General features: G+C 39.9%; 1 protein-coding gene across 1 annotated transcript in view; it reads left to right on the top strand.

Moving 5' to 3' along the window:
• Positions 1 to 22,363, top strand: part of Enox1 (ecto-NOX disulfide-thiol exchanger 1) — a 540,384-nt gene that overhangs the window by 78,850 nt on the left and 439,171 nt on the right. The window contains exon 2 of the mRNA XM_042685602.1: positions 10,545 to 10,669. The gene's annotated coding sequence lies outside the window, so the exon portion shown is untranslated. The remainder of the gene's footprint in view (positions 1 to 10,544; positions 10,670 to 22,363) is intronic.

The raw sequence follows: 22,363 nt of genomic DNA, 5'->3' as shown, positions 1-22,363 counted from the left end.
TACATTGTGTGTACAGAAAACCACAACGAAATACCTTTGTATAATTAATTTATGCTAATAATAGCTAAATAGTAAAAAAAAGATGAGTGATGTAAATGGGAGAGTAGAATTGTAAGTGGCCTCAATTCTCTAGACTTGAAAGAGAGGAAAGTCTCTTGTGAAGAGTAAAAGATGCAGGGTTGTCTTGTGCACATCAGGAGAATGACAGTGAAAGGAGAAGGCTTTCACCAAACAAAACTGATGGGTTTCCAGCCCCGTTACCATCTGAAGGCATTAAATATAGTGTTCAAATAGTTAATGTTACACTTAGATTTTCCTTTGGAATGCATTTCTATGACTTTTCAAAGGCTGTGTATATCTCATTGTGTATATATCATCTTGGCCCATTTCTGCCCTTCTCTCACAACTCCCCCCTCAGACTAGCTGAACCATTCTAAAAGTATTTTTTTTTCTTTCTTTCCTTTATTATTATTTTTTTTTCCAGGGCTGAGGACCAAACCCAGGGCCTTGCGCGCACTGGGCGGGTGCCCTTCCGCTGGGCTAAACCCCCCAGGCCTGAGTTTCTTTTTTTCTTTTTTTTTTGGGGGGGGGTCCAGTTGTGGGGCTTGAACTCTGGGCCTGGGCGCTGTCCCTCAGCTCTTCAGCTCAAGGCTAGCACTCTACCACTTGAGCCACAGTGTCACTTCCCGCCTTTTTTTCTTTTTGCTTATGTGGTGCTGAGGAAACGAACCCAGGGTCTCATGCATGTAAGGCAAGCGCTCTACCACTGAGCCACCTTCCCAGCCCCTAAAAGTTTTTAAAGTAACAAAGGAGGAGGCTACAACGCTTGATAAGAAATGTACTCATTATCTTGCCCATGTAATTGTAACCCCTCTGTACAGTATTTTCACAATAAAAAAAATAAATAAAAGTACATATTTAATTTTGTCAGTGGAAAACAACTTGTGGTTTTCCAGTTTCATACATTATCTGTAACAGCAGTGAAGTTTCTCCTTCCCTCCTTCCTTCCCTCCTTCCCTCCTTCCCTCCTTCCTTCCTTCCTTCCCTCCTTCCCTCCCTTCCTTCCTTCCTTCCTTCCTTCCTTCCTTCCTTCCTTCCTTCCTTCCTTCCTTCCTTCCTTCCTTCCTTCCTTCCTTCCTTCCTTCCTTTCTTTCTTTCTTTCTTTCTTTCTTTCTTTCTTTCTTTTGTTGGTCATGGGCATGAACTCTGGGCTTGGGCACTGTCCCTCAGCTCTTCAGCTCAAGGCTAGCACTCTACCACTTGAGCCACAGCGTCACTTCCCAGCAGCGAAGTTTCTAGATGTACTTTGTAGATGAGATTTGAAGATGGTTGAATAATGATTTGAAGAGACTTGAATAATGATGACCTATGAAAGTAGCCATAAAAAAGAATTCTTGGAACTGACAGACAATATCATTCAGGATCCAGGACCAAATGCTGCTTGAAAATTTTTCTTTGCTTATATACAATGGTTGGTCTCTCTCTTAAACCAAAGAAAGAATTACTTTTATTAATTGCAAACCTATTCCCAATAGTTAGTTCACACCTGCTATGAGTTTCTACTTGAAGATGAGTAAATGTGCATGAGTAAAATGTTCATGGCTTGTGCCACTGAACTGCCAACTGAGTGTCATTAAATAAGGAAATATGGGTAGCATTGTCACCATCTTCAATTTATATTTATTGAATATCATGCTCAAGGTCAGGCTTATAAATAGTGACTTGGTCAGATTTAGTACACTAATGATTTACGTTAGGCGAGTAAAAGAAGTCACTAATTTTGTTCTCTTTACTATCTGTGTACTTCCTCGCACATCATTTTAAAAAATCTGCTTGTCTTTCTTTCTTTCTTTCTTTCTTTCTTTCTTTCTTTCTTTCTTTCTTTCTTTCTTTCTTTCTTTCTTTCTTTCTTTCTTTCTTTCTTTCTTTCTTTCTTTCCCTCCCTCCCTCCATCTCTCCCTCCCTCTCTTCCTCCCTTCTTTCCTTCCTTCCCTCCCTCTTTCTTTCTTCCTTCCATTCTTCCTTCCTTTCTTCCTTCCTTCCTTTCTTTTCTTTCTTTCTTTCTTTCTTTCTTTCTTTCTTTTTTAAAGGAAAACCTTATTTATAGGCAAGACTGGTAGTTATTCTGCCAGAAGAGTATTCCAGATACAAAACCTTCTGAACTCCCCTTGTTGCCCCCAAAGACCTCACATTCTAAAGAAGAGAGTAGATTGATAGACATGCTTTGCTATTTGGCAGGGTGCCAATATGATCTCAGGTCCTTCTTCTTAGCTGAGACCTTCAGGGTGGAGGAACCAAGGGAGGACAGATGAGCGATTCTACCTGGGCTGTTTTTTTTTTTAGACTTGGGTTGTATTCTGTAATAATAGAGCAGGGCTTAAAATGTCAGGGAAGCTAGCATCTTCTTACCACAAGCCAAGAACAGGGTTGGGAGGGGAAGCCTTAAGGAAAAAGGGAGTATACAGATATTGCAAAAATTGGTAGTAAAAAAAGGAAATGAATTTTGGTAATGAATTCTGTGTGTTGAGTATATATATATATAGAAACACAGGTATCTGTCCATGATATTAGAAAGTTCATATATGTATATGAGGAAAATGTAAAAAAAAAGTACATGCCTCCAAAGCAGTGCTTTTAAGGAGTCAATTTTGCCATTTTCTATTAAATGTAATAGGACTCGCTTTTCACCTGCATATCCGTGATATGCAGTCAGTAAGAGCTTGTCAGTGATGGGCTCACATGCTTAATGATTAAATTTGTGGTAATTCCTACCATTTAAGGAGCCAATGTGATCTCCCAAGTCTTAGTTCATATTTTTCATTTTATTTTTAATTAATTAATGAATTAATTTGGTGGTGCTGGGATTGCACTCAAGGCTTCATGATTCTTGAGCCATGAATCCTTTATGTTTTAATTTATCTTTATCATCTCTAAACATTAGTGTTCTTTGGAGCTGTGAACTTAGTATCATGTTTTCTAGTGCCTGAATCATTTTCTTCATCTTCACTTTTTTTGGGGGGATCCGGTCGTGGGGCCTGAACTCTGGGCCTGGGCGCTGTCCCTCAGCTCTTCAGCTCAAGGTTAGTGTTCTACCACTTCAGCCACAGCGCCACTTCCAGCTTTTTTTCTTTTTGCTTATGTGGTGCTGAGGAATCAAACCCAGGGCCTTATGCATGTAAGGAAAGCACTCTACCATTGAGCCACTTTCCCAGCCCACTTTGCTGATTTTTTTTGTATATAGTTTTAACTCTAGTAGTTGATACTGTAGCTGTCTACCCAAATCCACTCAAATCTTCTCTCAGTCCTCCTTGGAACACAACTAATGCTGCATTTCCCAGCCTCCCATGTAGCTGGGATATGAGTAAGAGCTCTTCATTTAAAACTCCTCCACTCCCCTCTCAGTTCTCCTCCTTTTTGTCCCACTAGAGTGGATGATGCAGCTCTTGACCTCTTTACTTCTGACCCTCCTGTGTCTCTTTCCTATAGGTAGTAATCTGGCCAACCAGATGCCCATGTCACATACTATGAAACTCGTTGACCTGCTCTGACTGCCTTGAGCCAAATTAAACCTCTTGGTCTATTTTTATTTTTAAATAAATTTTATTGGAATACGAGCACAGTCATTTACATATTGTCTAGATCCATTTTCTCACTAAAACAAAACAGTGGTGATGGAAACCATATGGCTGTCAATGCTTAGATGGTTCTTCTCTGGTCCCTTACAGAAAAGTTTTGCCACACCCTGATCTAGTCCATTGCTAAGCTTGTTAATTCTATGTTGAATCTATCAATTTCATCCAGTTTGCAGTGTCACCGTTCTCATCCTCGTTTGGAGCATGGGAATAGCGTCTTGCCTGGCTTCTATACATCTGATCTACAGTTTAATAGTCCATTCTCAATATAACAGATAAATTAATCTTGCTAAAATGGAAATGTTAAGACTAGTTTCCACCCTAATGATGAAATTCTCAAGTCCTTACATCTCTGTGTACAACCCAACTGTCTCTCCAAAAGCTTATCAAGATGTCACCACCTTCCTTCAATGACTTTCCTTTGCCCTTAGATGAAATAGCCCAGGCCTGAGGTCTCCTCCTCACTGATTCTCACCCTTTCTTGCATTTCAATGTAGTGTTTCTTTAATCTTTTGTTTTCTCCTGACTCTGGATCTTCTCTTCTTTCCTATATTCTCATTTGCTGGGTAAGTCTCATGCACCTGCTTCATCTTCAGATTAGATTTGGTCTCTTTTCCATATGTCCCATAATGCACTGAGCTTTCTCTGCTACTATAGTTACTATACTGTTTTTGGCCTTAAATTCTCTTCTCCCCACTGAACACAGTTTAATATATGAGTTATCAGTTGTGGAAGCACTTTAGAAGTTATGCAAAGTCATACTTCCTGACCTCTTTTCCCGTTAAGAATTTAAAGTAAGAAGAATGTCTTTTACAATGATGATTAAGTCATGAACTAAGCTGGATTGGTGGGTATAAGAGGTGAAGAGATGTAGAGAATAAGAAACTTGGAGCAATGTATACATGCAGCCACACACATTCATTACATGGTAAAACATCCTAAGTGCATAATCTTCCAAACAGACATGCTCTTTCCCCCAGTCTAACATGACTACCATTTTCAGCCATAAAGAATAGAGAGAATAGAACATTTTCCTTTTGCTCTAGTTAGATACCTGGAGCCAATAGTCATTTATTCATTGTCTCATTTAATCTTCATTTATTTGTATAACAAATATTTGCTAAATGTGATCCCAGAGGCCTGTAATACAAACATTATAGAGGAAAGGGGTAGTTAACGTTATTTGGAAGGCAGACACCTAAAATCTAATTTCAGGACAATATGGTAAACACTGTAATTTAGCAATTTGTGTAGAGTAGTATGAGAGCACAGAGGAGAGGAAAATTCTGTTTTCACCTGATCCTGGCAATGTGAAAATGTAAATGTTCGGATATGTTTGTGAGAAAAGGATGTGGGTAGAGCTTACCTCTTCTTTGCTTTAGTTTTGCGTGAATAATTTCTCATTGTTGCCTTTCACACTTTCCTGTGGGGCTGGGTTGGAGATGGGGTGTTGCTTTCCACATGATTTTGCTTGGCAGATGGAATAATTTCATTGCTGCCGGACTAGCAGTAGCTGTTCTTTGACATTTTAAGTTGAGTCATAGGAGAGAAGACAGAAGCTGTTCCCATGAAGTCATCACTCACCCTTACCCCCCACCCCCTCCCCTGCCCAGACTCCCCAGGAGACTGGACAGGAAAACTCAGCTGACATATTCACATTTGAAGAAGCTTTATACCTTGAGTGAGGTCCAAGTCTATAGAGAAGCTGTTTAGCAGAAGCCATTTGGTTAGGAACAAACCCAGACTTAGTGGGCAAATATTCAGATGGTACATTTCAGAGCTTTCCCCACTTTTCTTTGTCTTTGTTCTCTTCTTCCTGTTTTTTTTTTTTTTTTTAAGGAAGTCTAGTTTTCTTGGCTCACCCTTTCTATTATCCCTGAAAGGTTTCTTGGAAATAGGCTAATCTCGATTGAAAACTTCATTGATTACTGATAAACACATGTAATTGTATGTGTTTGTATACTGTGTATGTAAACTGAGTCACGAGAGTATCAGACTAAAGAAAGGGCAGAAAGCAAACTCAATAGACCAACAAACTTCTATTTTGGGGAGTAAAAGCCTGAGAGGGACGCCAGAGTCTTCCAGACAGACTAGAGAGACAATGGTGCTCTCTCTTACAATTGACATCTCTTTTTATTAGGCAGAGAGAGTGGAGACAGGCAGGGCAGCATCTGGGGTAGTAGTCATGGACTAGGGGCTTTTTTTTTTTTTTTTGCTGTTTCTTAGACTTGAACTCAGTCACTGGGTACTGACCCTGAGCTCCTTTACTCAAGGCTAGACTTTCTCACTTGAGCCACAGCACCATTTCTAGCTTTTTCTGAGTAGTTTATTGGAGATAAGAGTCTCACAGACTTTCCTGTGTAGGCTGGTTTAGAACTGCAACCCCTCAGATTTTAGCTTCCGAGTAGCTGGCATTATAGGTGTGAACCTCCTGGCTTTTGTGTAGAGATGGAATCTTATCTTGAGTTATTGGGAAAGTTTTTCTTTGTTTCTTTCTTAATAGCATCTGTGCTTAGCAGACAAGAGAACTGAACAATATATCTCTCAATTCACAGGTTATCTCTTTTACAGACCTAGGGTATACTTGAGGAGGGAAAAAAGAAGGGAGTTGATTCACTTAGGTCGGCAGCAAGGGCAGTTCTACGATGTAGCTGTTAGGGGGAAAGGTGAGTGTTTTTAGTTTAAGTCATTTCCTATCATACTCACTCTGCCACATACCTGGGGAGAATTGAATGAGTTAATTAAACACACTAAGCATTAGTTTCCTCATATTAAAAATGAGAATAGTAATACAATTATCTCAGAAGACTGTTTTGAAGCTTGAAAAAAAAACAACACAGATAAAGTCCTGTTATATTCCAAGAACTCCTTTATTATTAAGTTCCAATATCTAAGCCTTGTTATGATTTCTTTAAATGTTCAGACATATTTCCTTTGCCACTCCAACCATTAGATACTCCAGGTATATGTGTGTGTGTGTGTGTGTGTGTGTGTGTGTGTGTGTGTGTGTGTGTGTGTGTATGTGTGTATTCGTGTGTACGTGTGTACATATGTATGTACTAACCTTAAACTCAAGGTCTTGGCGTTCTCCTTTAGCTTTTTCACTCAAGGCTGGTATACTGCCACTTGAGCTGCATTTCTGCTTTTGGCTTTTAACGGATGAACTTTCTGGCCCATGCATCCTCAAATCTCAGTCTCTTGAGTAGGTAGAATTTAAGCCCAAGTTACCAGTGCCTGCCACACAGGGCCTTTAACTCCATTGGTTGATATATGTTGGTTTAGCTTTCTCTTATAACTTGAAATTTGTTTTTTATTTTTCTTTCTTTTTTATTTTATTTTTATTTTGCTGGTCCTGGGGCTTGAACTGGTGCTGGGTGCTGTCCCTGAACTTCTTTTATTCAAGGCAAGTGCTCTACCACTTGAGCCACAATGCTACTTCCAGCTTTTTCTGAGTAGTTTATTGGAGATAAGAGTCTCACAGACTTTCTAGCCCCAGCTGGCTGATCTGATCCTCAGAACTTAGTCTCCTGGAGTTGCTAGGATGACAGGTGTGAACCACCAGCACCTGGCTGTTATTTAATGTTTTTGTTTGTTTGTTTGTTTTAATGTGGTATGGAGGAATTGAACCGAGGGCCTCCTGTATGCTAGGCAAGCACTCTACCACTAAGCCACATTCCCAGCCCTATAATCAGAGATTTCTGAGTTTTTAAGTGTGTGTGTGTGTGTGTGTGTGTGTGTGTGTGTGTGTGTGTGTGTGTGTGTGTGTATGCATGTGTATTTTCTTTCTGGGTTGTCTAAAAGGCTGGGGTAAATTTCAGGACTCCTGAGCAGGACTTTTCTGAGAAGTAATGGGCTTGCCTGTCAGTAGACCACAGTGAAGCATAATGCTCTCCTTCCCCACAATGCCTGGGAGGCAGCCCTGACTGTGTTCCCAGTTGAGTTTACAGTCCTCTCAAAGTCCAGAAAAATGAAAATAGCAGTGGACTACAGATCTCCATATTTCACTAGCCTTTATTCTACCCACTAGCAACTAATGGAGATAAATTTGTCACTACACCGTTTTATGCTTTTCTTCCAGAATTTCCTTTTGAAATAAGGTCTTCTATAGTCCAGAGTCTGAATTGCAAGCGCACTGTCTCATTTCTTCATTATATAAGCTGCTAACAAGTGACTGCTTAGTTCTGGAATAGCTGCTCTAGGCTATTAGCAAGGTGCCTGAGTGATTCTCTGCTCTGCCCCTACACTTTCCCTAACCTCAGCTCCCCAGAGAAGCCCTGCTTAGCCTACCCATCTTAGCTCAGAGTCCAGCACAGAAGATTCATTAGCATCAAAAGGCTCCTCCTCTCCAGGCAACCCTCTACGCAGGGCAAGTACAAGGAGTCAGTTGCCATTAGTGGGAAGAGAAACTTCTTGCAGAAAACGTAGATCCCCTAGATCTGGATGTAGAGACTATGAAGAGACACTGTGGGAAAGTGTCATCTGTGTGAACTTGAAAGCTGAATTGTGTTTAAAGCAAACACTGAGGAGAATGACCTTGAGGATCCTGGGAAATTGAGGAAGAGCAGCGTGATTTGCCCAGTGAGCCAGAAAAGAAAGCAAATGCTTAAGGAATAGTAATTTCTAACCACTGATCTGCTTTATAGAGCCATTCTAAATACAACTTTGAAAACTATTTCAAAGCTCCAATATGTGTAGTAGTATTAACTATGCTCATGAATATCTTCCGAGTTGGCTAAGTACGATGTATGTGTTCCCATTTAATTATCCAGGGAAAAATATTATTCCCCCAAATCCATAAAAAGACATAGCCTGTCAGTTTGTGTGATGGACTATAGTTACTATGCATGAAGGAACATTAGCTTAATTTAGCTCTTAATCCTCCCTTCCCTCCTAAGAGGGCATATCATTCAGTGTGATAAATGCAGATGTGGGAATTCAATCGCTTCTGAAGATTACCTGTTCTCTGCGCAATGATGGTCCTCAGAGGAGTTCCAGAGCTTCAAAAACAATGATACGCATATTTTCAATGATTCTTTTTACTTGTGTGGATTAAAGGTGTTATGGGAGGGCTGAGGATGCTATTTTAAAAGGACTTTTGTTTATCCTTCATGACCATGCAGAAGGTCCTCATAATGTACCACATTTTAAATAACTGCATTAGGCAGCATCTTGGTGGCATAGGGCTTTTTAACATGTTTTTTCTTCTTTTAGTCATCATCTTTGGTTTGAACATGCTCTTCTTCCCCTTGATAATTTACTTCTAGTGTTCTATCAGGTACAGCTGAGTGAAGTTTTCCTCATCCTTCTGCTTCCTGGATAAGGGAGGAGTTTCACTGTAGGGCAGAGAAATTGGCATTTTCTGATATATAGATATAGATATAGAGATCTATATATATCTTACTGGTCATTAAAATATTGTTTCTCAAAGAATTTAAAGGAGTAATTTTATATCAATGACTATAATTGAAAATGTAAAAGGACAAGGTATTCAAAAGAAGGAGCTATTATTTCTGGTTAGGACACCCCTAACCAGTAGGTGACATTTAAGGTTGGCCTCATAAATGGTCTGGTTTGGGCAGGTGAGTTTGTGTTCTGCACAGACAGGGACAGCTTCAGTGGTTTGGAGGGTGATAAACAGGGGAGGCAGAATAAAGGAGTTCCCTACCCTTAATGTCCTTTGTAACATATGATTCAGTGGTTGACATAGAACAAGTATCTATCATGCATTGGAGACTTGCTATTAGGACAAAACAACCACCTTTTATTTATTTATTTTAACCAAGTTGAAAGGCTGTGGCTAAAATATTCAACTTCATGGTAGAACAAAAGATTGTCTCTACCTAGTAGCTCTGGAAAGATATTTTATAGAAGTAGAGGTGCCAGTGGCTTATGCCTGTGATCTTAGCTGCTTAGGAGGCTAAGATCTGAGGATCCCAGTTCAAAACCAACCTTAGGAAAACAAACCCAGATACTCATATCTTCAATTAGTCACCAAAAAGCCGGAAGTAGAGGAATGACTCAAGTGGGAGAGTACTAACCATGAGTAAAAAAAGCCAAGTGAAAGCACTGAGTTCAAGCCCCAGTACTGGTATTTTTTTTTAAGGTATCATGTTTCCTTTACCTCATTTTTTGAGCCTCTTACCAGTTTTGGAAGTGATAGTATATCTGTTTCACCCAGGGAAGAAGAGAAATCATCTCATAAGCCCAATTGAAGTTGGTTTACTTTTAACTTACTGTCTTTTGTCTGGCTCTGTTGTCTCGGACACATCTGCTTTACATCTAATTACAAAAGGTTGCACTGAATTCAGAAATATCCATTATGTTAGTGTTGTGAGCTCTGGAGAGCCAGGAGAGCCAGGGGATACCAGGGCCTCTCTTTCCACTAACAGCTAAAACCCAGGCCTGATTTTGCCTGGAGTGTGGAAACACTGGGACTCTTTCTGGCTCTCCCTTGCCTGCCCAACCCCTAGCATCTACCTTGACTTATCACAGGCCATTGAGTAGCTTGAGTGGCTCCTCAAAATTCCTCTGGCCTTGCAGAGCTTTCTTCCCTAAGGACTTGCCAGACAATTACAGGAACCTCAAAGTATACACAGCTGCTAGCCTTCAAAGTCAGGCTTCTTGGTAAGTATCTGTCCTTGCCCTTGGCCTAATTTCTCATGTTTTGGCTGACAATTCCAAAGATAAAGGCTGAGGTACCTATAGTGTATCATGTGCTACATTCTCCCCTCCCCCTTTCCTGCCTTTGAAACGGTTTCTATCTAATAATTCTATTTAAACCCCAAGATTTATTTTATAGGCATAACAACTATAGCCATTATATGAGGAGTATTCCAGGCTCAAAGCAGAACATGTAAAAATGTCATTTCCCTTGCTATATTTTTTTCTAATACTTCTGTTTTTCTTTTACAGAATTTTGAAAGCGACTTGAATCTAATTGGCTCCCCCAGGATTTCAAACTTCTGTTACATTTGTGGCACTTCTTTTTATCAAGAGGCATCTGGAGAGACTACAGCTACTCCTGACTGGCATGGAAGGTAAGGATGCGGTCATTTGTTGTTGTTGTTGATTCCTTTCTTAGAAACTTTCAGATCTTGGGTTAACTGTTCCCAAGGTTTAATGTTTAATTTTTGTCATTTTATTTCTTTATTTTTTAAAATTTTGTGATGTTGGATTTTGTTTTTCGGTATTATTGGATTTTATCTGAATAAGAATGGTATCCATACTTGCTGCCGCCTGGGCGGCCAGTCTGTATCTGCTGTGGGGAAAAAAAAAAAGGAAAACACAGGCATTTGTAGTCAAGGACAGATCTGGGTAAATAATACTTACCAACAAACCAGCTTTATGCCTGTGAAAAGTAAACATCCATTGACAGTGGGATGGAGTTATTTTTAGTGGCCTAGATTCAGATATTCTTATAGTCTAAACAACCACCAGAAGAATGCCAAGACCTCTTCCTTAGTCACAGCTTGTTTACACCTTTGAATCCCAAAGGGTAAAGCAAATGAGAGAGAAGATGCTATCCCCCATGCCAGGGAAAGAGACCGAGAGTTTTGGAAGCAAGCAGGGCTGAATATTTGTTTTCTTTTCCTTTTTCTTTCTTTTCCTCCTTCCTTCCCTCCTTATTTCCTTCCTTTCTTCTTTTTCTGCTTCCTTCCTTCCCTCCTTCCTTCTCTTCCTCTGTTCCTCTCCAGAAAAATGGACTTACATGGTCTAATTTTTAAATACATGATTTAAAAGTTCTAGCTTGAGAGCCACAGTCTTGAACTGTGGAATTGAAGGCTAGGAGTAAAAAACAATGAAAAAGCTATGCCAATTTAGGGGAAGTGTCAGAAGTGAAGACTGGTTGAATGCACTTGACAGACTACTTTTTGCTGTGGGGGTAACCTAGCATAGGGAGCATTGGGAAGAAACTTCGTACTCTAAAAAATCAGTGGGCTGGCATCTCTGTATTAAGAGAGCTGCATCTTAGAATACTTAATATCTCCTTCTAGCATGGGCTGGAAGAATGGCAAACTTTGTTTACAGTAAGTGCTTCTGATACTGAGTCTGTGAATGTGTGTGTGTGTGTGTGTGTGTGTGTGTGTGTGAGAGAGAGAGAGAGAGAGAGAGAGAGAGAGAGAGTGCCCCACCCAAGTGGGAATATCTGTTTAATTGCAATCTGGTTGTCCTGTTATTGGTTGGCCAGGACCTGTCCAAGCATAGAAAAACCTAATTTCAGGCTTAGCAGGCAATGAAGTTAATAATCAAACATGTTTTATTGAATTAAAAACAGTAAGATTCTTGGTAATTCATTTAAAAATATTTCTCAAGATTTTCTTCCCAGGAGAAAAATTTATGTATCTGCCAAATGGAATAAAGACCAGCTAGACTGCATTGGGTAAATGTACTCATTTTGTTGTCCTAAGGGAGACAGCACCAACACCACGAGTCCGGTTTTAATTTTGTTTGTGCCAATATAGAGCTGTACAGCCTGAGGCAAGCCTTTGTCTCACTGGTGCTTACTTCTGTCATGTATAAAATAAGAGGATGGGGCTAGATGACATCAAAAGCCCTTTCTGCAACTAACATTCTAACTAAAACCAATGTGTGAATGGGAGGAAGAAAAGCACAGAAAAAGAGAAAAAGAAGCCTGGAAGTCCAATTCTTGAGGAAGAGTTTTATGGAGAGAGGAAAGGAAGGGTACGTTGTTTGCCATTCTTGCCTTCCAGCTCTTTTCTGTGCCCTTTGGATGACATTACTAGAGAAAATCTAGTACAATGAAGCAGTGATCTCTTTATCACTTCTGCTCTCTGTCTCTTCTCTCTTTGTTTCCTGGGTTTCTCTATATGTCGCCCCCACCTCTACTCACCACCATCCCTAGCTCTCTCTCAGGAATGGGTATAGTAAGGATTTGTGAGGCATATGCAGGAATACTGATGAATGTTGGAAAAATATTTTTTTCTCGTTTTTTTTATCCTTTAATATCCCAGGATCTGTCACAGTGTTAATTTTCCGAACCATAAAACAGATACATATTTTCTTAGCTTGTGAATTGTCTGTTCATAATGTTGATAATTATGACACTAACCTTGAATACTTCTTGTGTACCAGGAATGATTTTTAATGCTTTGGGTCAAAAAGTTCATTTTTATGACAGTACTGTGAGGGGTAAAAAATATAATCATTGCCGTTTTTCACATGAGGTCATGGAGTCAGAATGCTTTAGTAATTTGCCCAAGTTTTCTAGCTAATTGTGGCAAGGTTGGGATTCAGTCTTGGGTGGTTATTTTCTAGTGTCATTGTGCTTAGGACCTGGGCTTGCTGCATTCCCCCTAAGTCAGCTATGATATGTTTTATTTATTTCATATCACTTTTAGATTGGTTTAGTGCCTAAGGGAAATAGATTTTGAATTGGTATGAAAGTGAATTAAAGATACTCTATTCTGTATGGACTAGATAGCTATCTGTGACTCGCCTGGGCTCATAATGTCCTCCAAATGTATCTGTTGACAAATAATAGAGTTAGTATTGCAAGTATTTCTATTCTTTCTGTATGAAACTTATTACTTAACTGTTTTCATTTAGGCATTTCAATTTTAATAAAGTTATGCTGCAATCAAATTGAATTTGTATAACCACTAAAATTATAGTATTATTTAAACAAACACACAGATATATGAACTAACTAGTAGTTGAAAAAGTAGCTAGCAACAAAGGGTCAATGGTGCACTTTAGTTATTAGGACAAAAGTGTCTTTAAGATTTTGCGCCTATTGTGCAGTTGACTTCTTTTGAGATATGTTAGGTTTTGCACTTATTAGCAAGTGAAGTTGATACAGACAAAAAAAATCTCAATACCTTCAGAATCCCAGGTTCAGTACTTCTACCTTACATGTGATATTAGAGGTGAAAGGCATTTGTTGTCACGGCACAATGTTGATGGCTTCTTAATGGGAGTTCTGTATCAGAGGGCACAGGGCATGTTGCTCATTATATCCTCACTTATCTGGGGTCATATTTCCAGTAACTCTGCTCAAATATTAGATGGTAGAAGGTTCCTGTTAGAAAGGTGCTTAGAGAAAATTTAATCCAGTTTTTTACTTTGCAGATTGAAAACTATAGCAGAAACAGAAATTATAAAATTTGCAGATTATTTACTGCTTCTTTATTTGGTGTGTACACTCACATACTCAGATGTATGCATGTACACATGTGTGTGTGTGTGTGTGTTTGTGTGTGTGTGTATTTTTTTCTCTGCTACTGGGAATTAAGCCCAAGGCCTCAGGCACACTAAGGAAGCATTGTACAATTGAGCTGCACGTCAGGCTCATATTTTTGAGAAGCCAATATATGTGAGCCTTTATGAAGAGAGTAGTCTTTATTAGTCTAGTGTCCTCCTTGAAATTCTTTACCAAATGTGTCAGGAGGGCACAGATGAGAAATACCTGAGGATGGTTGTTGGTAAACGAAAGAAGATAGTCATTTGACCTGGTGCACTTCTGCTGCCTCTTGCTTTTCTGGGTAAAAGTTGCTGACCACAGGAAGAACAAAGAGGAAAGACCACAACGTAGAAGACTGGCGAATCTAGTCGTTTGAAAAGAACAAAAACCAAGGCTTCAAGGAATTATTTGACGCCAGAGTTAAGTCTAAATTCATGTTGATAGTCACAAATCAACAGATTAAGGTTCTTTCTACTTCCTGTTTTAGTGTAACGGTTCAGTGTGTAACACATTTTTGCAAGCTTTTAAATATAAAGAATTTTGGGTTCCTAAAAGAATGAGCTTCATTTCTCTAGAATATTTAATGTCATTAAAATCTATCGAACAACTGTTGTACATAACAACTTATCTATAGACCATGAAGTTTGAGGTTGGTAGAGGGGAACTAGAATATCAATGTAAAATGTAATGTCAGTGTCAATGTAAGTCATTGTTTAGCTATTAGATTTTTTTTGGGGGGGGATCAGTTGTGGAGTTTGAACTTGGGGGCCTGGGCACTATCCCTCAATCTTTTGCTCAGAGTTAGTGTTCTACCACTTTGAGCCATAGCACCACTTTCAGTTTTTTTTGGTGGTTAATTGGACATAAGAGTCTCATGGACTTTCCTTCTCAGGCTGGTTTTGAACTGTGATCCTCAGGCTAAGGCCTCCTGAGTAGCTAGGATTATAGGCATGAGCCACTGGAACCTGTCTAGCCATTACATTTTACAACAGACTTTTGTGGTACTATTACTTATGTGGTGGTTTTATAAGGATCAAGGTAAAAGTAGGGTAGAGAGGTAGGGGAAATGAATAACCTACATAATTGTGTAACCTAGACTGAGTACCAAGTCTTTGACTTCATTTGATCCTGAATAGGTAGAACTTAGTATTACCTCATTTTACTCATAATGGAAATTTGGGATGAAGAGATGATGTGATTTCCCCATGACTATTCATCTGGCAAACAGCCAGACACAAATGAATATGTGTCTGTGCAATTCGTAAGCCACAACTGGCCCACTATGCCTGATAGAAGTGGCTTTTACTCTCTAGTTGACTCAGTGTCTAACTTTTTGCACATGGGCATTCATTCATTTACACATCCAGCACTTATTTGTAAAGCAACTTTATGCTAGATTCTGTAATCTAGCATACAATGAGAAAGAGTTGAATAATTAGAAAATGTGAATGATAAGATAATATGAGACATAATAAGGTTCTTGGCAAAGGCATATTTTTTAAGTTTTAGTTTACAGACTTATTAGAATACATTAAGATTGTATTGTAAGATTGTGCAATATATTAAGATTGTACTTTTTTATATATAATGATTTTTAGAACCATACATTAGCCATACGAACAAATTTAAATTATTTATACTTACTAAACTATTTGCATATTCTGTTTCCCTTTTGGGTTTTTGTTTTGGAGACAAGATCTTACCATGTAGCCCAAGCTGGCTTCAGATTTACTGTACCTCCTGCCTACTTCTAAGTGACAGGGGTACACCACCACACCTAGCTCTAAAATTGAATATTGTTTCTAAATGTTTGTCTACCGTTTTCAGGTAGTAGCTTCCCCAATCCAGCCTCCTGGATGTGTTGAATGTGCAACTACTAGTTACTTGTCAGATGTCCAGTAAAATGGAGTATCAGACAATGTTTTATTACCTCATCAGTTCTGAATTAAGTCTAGCTTAGTGAAACAGACCTTCCCTGTGATGGGGTAGGTCTTATATTATCTACAATAAGTTGAAAGTGAATTTGATACACTTAATTCACTGTACGTGAGTCATAGCTTAGCCACACTATACACTGTGGAGAGTGGGTTATTCAACTCTGGGGATCATGTGGCTGGCAGAGGAGCCATGCTTCCTGCTGCTGGAATCTCAAGGGAGTACTGTACCCCATATCACTAGCCCGAAGAAAGATGGAAGTTCAAAACTTGAAGCATGGCTTCTATGATATGTATCACTTTTATAACACTGTAAAGTCAAAATATCATAAATCAAAACATTGTAAGTCAGAGATCAGTTGTCATATGTGGAGTAAGTAGACCAGAAATTGAGAAATAGTAAGTTCTACAAAGCATGAAAAGTCCTCACAGCTTAAGGTGAGGGTTTGAATAGAGATTAACTCATTTGTGGATCATAACACAAGGTTTTAAATATCTTTGGGTGGAACAGACCCAGTAGCTCTCACTTGTAATTCCTCCTACAGGAGAGGGTGAGATAGAAAGATCTGGTTCAAAGCTAGCTTGGGTTTTTTTTTTTGTTTTTTTTTTAAGTGAACAAGATCCTATTTCAAAGAACAAGTTGGGCATGATAAGCAGACCTATGATCTCAGATACCTGCAAGGCTAGCTAGGTGGGTTGTGATCTAAGCTGGCCCAGGATGCAAGTGTGCAACTCTGTCTGAAAGATAACTAAGAACAAAGACACTGAAGTGTTTTCAAGTGGTCCAATCCCCAGTGCCACCAAAACAAACAAACAAACAACTATAAATCAAGTAAATAGGTAATCAAGTAAATAGGTAAAGTCTTAGATTTAAAGTCTGGATTTATCTAACAGTGCTTCTAAAATTAAAAAGCACAATTGAGGTGACAGTGCTTTGCACAGAGAATTACAGTGTGTAAATGTGTAAAGTTTGTTACAGGAGCTTTTCTATGATCATTGGTGCCCTCATAGCACTAGGTGTCACATGAGGATAATAGCTCATTTGACACTGGCTCAAGCTCTGGAGGAAAGACAGAAATAGAACTGTTGAGAGAGGAAGTTGTTTTGCACATGCAGGGCGATTTCTAGCATTTGCCTTATATCTAATGACTTCTTCCATTTCCAGTAGTAGATACCATTGGCCTCCTAGGGCTTTCTGCTTCTTGTAACCTAAGTTGTTTCCTGTGGTTTTCAAGGTCCCTCTCATTGCGTCCTCCTGGTGTCTGCTTTCATTTAGCCCCTCCTACTCCTGCATTTGTCTGCTTTCCAGGCCTTGCACCTCAGCCCATCCATCATTCCTAAGGTTTTCCTGGGAGTCAGATCTCTGGGTCAAGTCCCTTTGGGGTTACTATAGTTGACCTGTATTCTTGCCATCCCTCTTTCCTTAACTGTCTTTTTGCAAATTGAGTCGCCATACTACCAAAAAGCAAATAAAGTTTTAGCAATAGAAGGCACAGTTGAAAGTTTGACAAGATTCTACAAGATAGCATATGGAGAGAGAGGGTCTGAGACTGAAGGGAGGTGTTGGCTCGAGGCCCTGTGTGCAGGGTGACCTGCCTGAGTGTTTGTTTAACATCAGAGCAGGTGTGAGATCTACTTTTACACGTGTTGGAAGCATATCACTTATGTGCCTCTATGAAAGCATTTGGCAAGACAACCAGTCGTGGATAAAAATAAGTCTACCTTAGCATACATGAGCACCACATATTCAGCTCTGAAGAGTGATTACATCTCTAAATTGGGTGTAATTGTGAAGGAGTTTCAAATTCCTCACCCTTATGTCCTTCTCATGGGTTTTCTCAGTACATTTCCTGCAGGCATAGGAAATTGTTGGCCCCCAATGGGGCTGTGTGTACAATATAGGGTCCTTGGGAAATTCTTTTTTGTTTTGTTTTGCCAGTCCTGGGGCTTGAATTCAGGGCCTGGGCACTGTCCCCAAGCTTCTTTTTCTCAAGGCTAGCACTCTACCACTTCAGCCATAGTGCCACCTCTGGCTTTTCTGTTTATATGGTCCTGGGAAATCAAACCCAGGGCTTCATGCATGCTAGGCACTAAGCTACATTCCCAGCCCTTTGAGAAATTCTTTTTTTCCCCATTCTTTCTTTTTTTTTATTGTCAAGGTGATGTACAGAGGGGTTTCAGTTATATAAGTAAGGTAATTATATTTCCAACCTTGTTACCTCTTTCCTCAATTTTCTCCTACTTTCCCTCCCCTTCCACTCCTCCCTCCCCAAGTTGTACAGATTGTTTCCAACTTATTGTCTTGTGTATATCACTGTTCCTTGGGAAATTCTTGATAGAGACAAGCCAGAGAGAAGTCTGCATATCAACAAGGAACCAACTGACATTTAGTAGGAACCAACATGTCTGACTCACAGTGACAAACACAGAGGCAGACACTCTTTCACTGCTTTTTTTTCAGACTGTGAGCTGTTAGGAGGTGGGAGTCTTCACAGTTTCTTGGGAAGCTCTGGCAGGTGAAAAATGGAAACTTGATTTTTTTTAAGACTTGTCCAGGTAGTGTGCAAACTAGACAGTGTGCTCCCCACCTCCTACTTTCCTTTTTAAAGATCTGAGTTATTTTCATGGTAATCTCCTCTAATTCAGTTTTATTACTTTAAATAATGCTACAAGAACCAGGCCTGTAAACTCTGTGGCTCTAGTGTTGTTGTTTTCCATTTTTCTTCAAATTCGTTTGGTGCTTGCTGTTCTTTGAAAATAGTAGGTAAAGAGTTCCAGATGAGGGTGTATGCAAAGGCCCTGTGAGGTCACTGAGTTCTGGGTGTGTGTCCTCCACTGTGTGTATGTGTGTGTGTGGGGGGGGGGGATGGTATGAGGAGGGCGAGGAGAGGGCTGGAGTGGTGGCTTCAGAGGAGCTGGTGCAGAAGAGGCCTACCTGTTCATAATGAAAATCTCTTAAAAAATCTATCTTATCACACTTTAAGGTGTGATTTACTCTGGGTTTGGTGTACTGATTTTTGTAAAAAGTAAAACTCTAATGGATAATTTAACTAGCTTCTGTGACAGGATGATACAAAGGAAAGTGACAAGAAAAAGGCAATGGTAATGTCTCAGCACCCTTACCTCACCCAGGAATGTGTGCACCTACCCTGAGAGCAGTGTCTGCAGGCACCCTGTACATTTTGGAAGCTATGGAGAGGTGTGTGGTATTCAGTATGATTGCCTGCAAGGGAAGGAAGCCTGGCTCTGGGTGTTTCCTGTGTTGATGACTTGCTGGGTAACCTGCAGTAAGAATCTTAAACTCATTTGCTCCCAGTGAACTCCTCAAAAGTTATTGCTGGTGACCGACAAAAAGAATCATTTCTCTTTATTTCTTGAAAGAGTATTGAAAAATACTTTAAAATTGGAGTTGGATGCCAGTGGCTCTTACCTGTCATCCTAGCTACTGAGAAGGATGAGATCTGAGAATGGTTTGGAGCCAACTCAGGCAGGAAAGCCTGTGAAACTCTTATCTCCAATTAACCACCAAAAAGCTGGAAGTGGAGCTGTGGCTGAAGTGGTAGTATGTTAGCCTTCATCAAAAAAGCAAAAGGAGGGGCTGGGAAGATGGCTCAGTGGTAGAGCGCTTGCCTTGAATGCCTGAGGCCCTGGGTTCGATTCCTCAGCACCACATAAGCAAAAAGAAAAAAGCCGGAAGTGGCGCTGTGGCTCAAGTGGTAGAGCGCTAGCCTTGAGCTGAAGAGCTGAGGGACAGCGCCCAGGCCCAGAGTTCAGGCCCCACGACTGGACCCAAAAAAAAAAAAAAAAAAAAGGCAAAAAGAGAGTACGCAGGCCCTGAGTTCAAGCCCCAGGGCTGGCGCATGAGCACGCGCGTGCACGCACACACAAATAAAATTGGCTCTGAAATGCAAAACAAATGTGTTACATTTTACCTATATTTACACATATACATATGTGTGCATATTTGTATGTGTGCTCACACACATATATACACTTGCTGTTACTCTGAGGCAGAGATCAGACAAATTGAATTTGATTTCTCTTGGTAGGTTGGAACTCCATCACTAGTCCCCAGGCCTATACCAAGGAACATGTCATCCTATGTGGTCTTCATAGCTAAGTTCTCAAGAAGAGTTTTCTTCGTATCAGTGCATGGTCTTTCCTCACATTAAGGGACCTTCTTGAATGTCAGATACCAAACTTAGCCATCACCAATCCTCCTAGCTCCTCTTTCAAAATATTGTAAATCCTTCTACTTCTACTCTCTTGCTGCCTCTGCGGTCCAGACCACGTACACCAGTCTCTGGGGACTGCCCCTCTGGAGTCCACTTCCTACCCAGTGACCAGTGTGACCTTTCAAAGATGTGAAACACATTAAAAAGGCCAGCTTACAAATTAATGAGTGGCTTCTTGGTGATTTTAGATGTAGAAACGTAAGCTGCCAACCATGACTTGATGATAGTCCCGGCATCCTCCCCACATCACCCAGCCGCAGTGGACATTTGTTACCATTGACAATCGATGTGGACACTGCCTTAGAGCCCCTTGCATTGCTTACTTTAGGGGCCACTCTTGGTGTTGTATATTCGAAGGGTTTGGACAATAGAATGACGTGCATCCATCCTTTTAGCATGGTATGGAGTAATTTCTGCTTTAAATCATCTATGCTCTACTTGTTCATCCCTCTCTTCCCTCATCTCCTGGGAGCCATTACAGTCCTTAATTTCCTTTTTCTTGAATGTCATGAAGTTGGAACTATAGTGTACGTAGCCCTTTGTGATTGGCTTCTTTTACTTAGTTATCATTCAGGCTTCTTCTGTTTCCTCACATGACCTTAAAGATTTTGCTCTGGCTTTTCTCTCTGCTTGTCTTTAAATTTCTGCCCTATTTAACTCCATCTTATCACATCACCTGTTGTACTTTCTTCATAGTACTCAGCACCCTCTGACATTTCCTTTTGCTGTTCATTGTGTGTCTCTCCCACTAGAACTGAAGTTCCGAGGGAGTGAAGGTCTGGTCTGTCTTATTCGGGGGCAGTTCTCTCTCAACCTAGAACAGCATGTGCCACATAGAGCAAATGCTCAAATTCTGCAAATGTTTGAAGACTTGAAAACAGGTGTGGCTGGAATTTTAATTCCTTTTAGCTTTACTCTTCTACTTGGTGTTCAAGGTGACAAATTCTTTCATTTACTCTGCTCCAGATTTTGTTCAGAGGATGAGACAGAAATTCATGTTAAGTCACCGAGTCTGGGAATTATTTCTTGTTCACCTTTGGCTTCTGAAGCTCAGCTGGTTGTCTGCTGAATTTAATGGGGCCCCAGTGAACAGCAGGTCGGGAGACTTGATGGGAATCAGTTGCATTGCAAGACAGAACAGAGGCAGTAGAAATGATGAAAGGAAAATAGCAGAGAAATATGATTTAATATTGACTGAGTCACACATTGTACTCAAAGCTGTATATAAGATATAAAGCAAATTAGGAGACAAGTCTGAGGTAAAATGAGTGAGCACACAAATACACAAACACAGAAAAGCACATAAACACAAAGCACAGAGAAGGTATTTCTTCAGATGTCTTGCTTATTTACCAAACTGTAGTCTGATAACGAAATATAAGCTAGTTCAGAAGAGAAAGCATACAGCCTGTATTAGTGGCCCAGTCATTCCCCGTGGGGCACACAGAGAACTACAGTTTCATTATTGGTTTTAAACAAACTTTCTCTAAGGCTAACATACTTTCTAGGAAGGCCAAACCAAGTGAAGCTAAGTTAATGTTCTCATTAAAATGTTAAAGAGGCCTTATTCATGAGCGACTGAAGCTGTAATTGCTTTATCCTTGTAAACTATGAAAATATGTGGTGATCTCTCACAGAGGCATTCATCCAGGCCCCTCCGTTTAGAAGAGCTTTGTTGAAGGTGTGCTTGGCTGGGTCTAGGGAAGAGAGAAACAGATCCTTTAGAATGAATCTTTCAGGTGGACCTGGTAGTAAAGGAGTATTTCCTCATTAGTCTATTTTCATTCTCCAAGTCTGTTTTGCAAGAGTTATTTGACTTTGATTTCCAGTTTGGTAATGTATAGATACAAATGCACATGAGTGTCATGGACAAAAGTGGTCTTTCTGTCCCTTCCGTGAACTGTAGCTTAGCTTACTAAATAGAGAATAGAAGAAATGCTGGTGAAATTGAGCAGAGAATTGATCCAGAAAAGCTATCATATAGGAATCTCAAAGAGGGAGGGCACCACTCAGAGATGGCTCTGCCAGGTAAGAGATTTCCCTTCCCTATTCTGGGCCATTGCTTAAAAATGGAGCTGTGTGGGCAGATAGCAACCATTTTTTTCTTCCTAGAAATAACCTACAATGATGTTTAGATAAGACTGAGATTATAAGCTGTGTTTTTTTATATACAATAGTAATTATACAATATACAACATAATATACAATAGTAAACTGTATTGCTTGAATCCAAAAATGAAACAAGAGAAAAAGGTTAAAGCATATTACCTTTTTTCTATTTGCTTATTATTCAGAAAGTCTGAGTTTGAATAGTAACAAATCTAGGTTCTCATGATATGCTCAGGTAGAAATATAAATTAC

The sequence above is a fragment of the Dipodomys spectabilis genome, unplaced genomic scaffold (assembly GCF_019054845.1).
Source record: "Dipodomys spectabilis isolate Male_0828 unplaced genomic scaffold, ASM1905484v1 ptg000095l, whole genome shotgun sequence".
Taxonomy (NCBI): domain Eukaryota; kingdom Metazoa; phylum Chordata; class Mammalia; order Rodentia; family Heteromyidae; genus Dipodomys; species Dipodomys spectabilis.
Note: the sequence above shows the minus strand (reverse complement) of the source record. Positions and strands in the feature narration are given on the sequence as shown.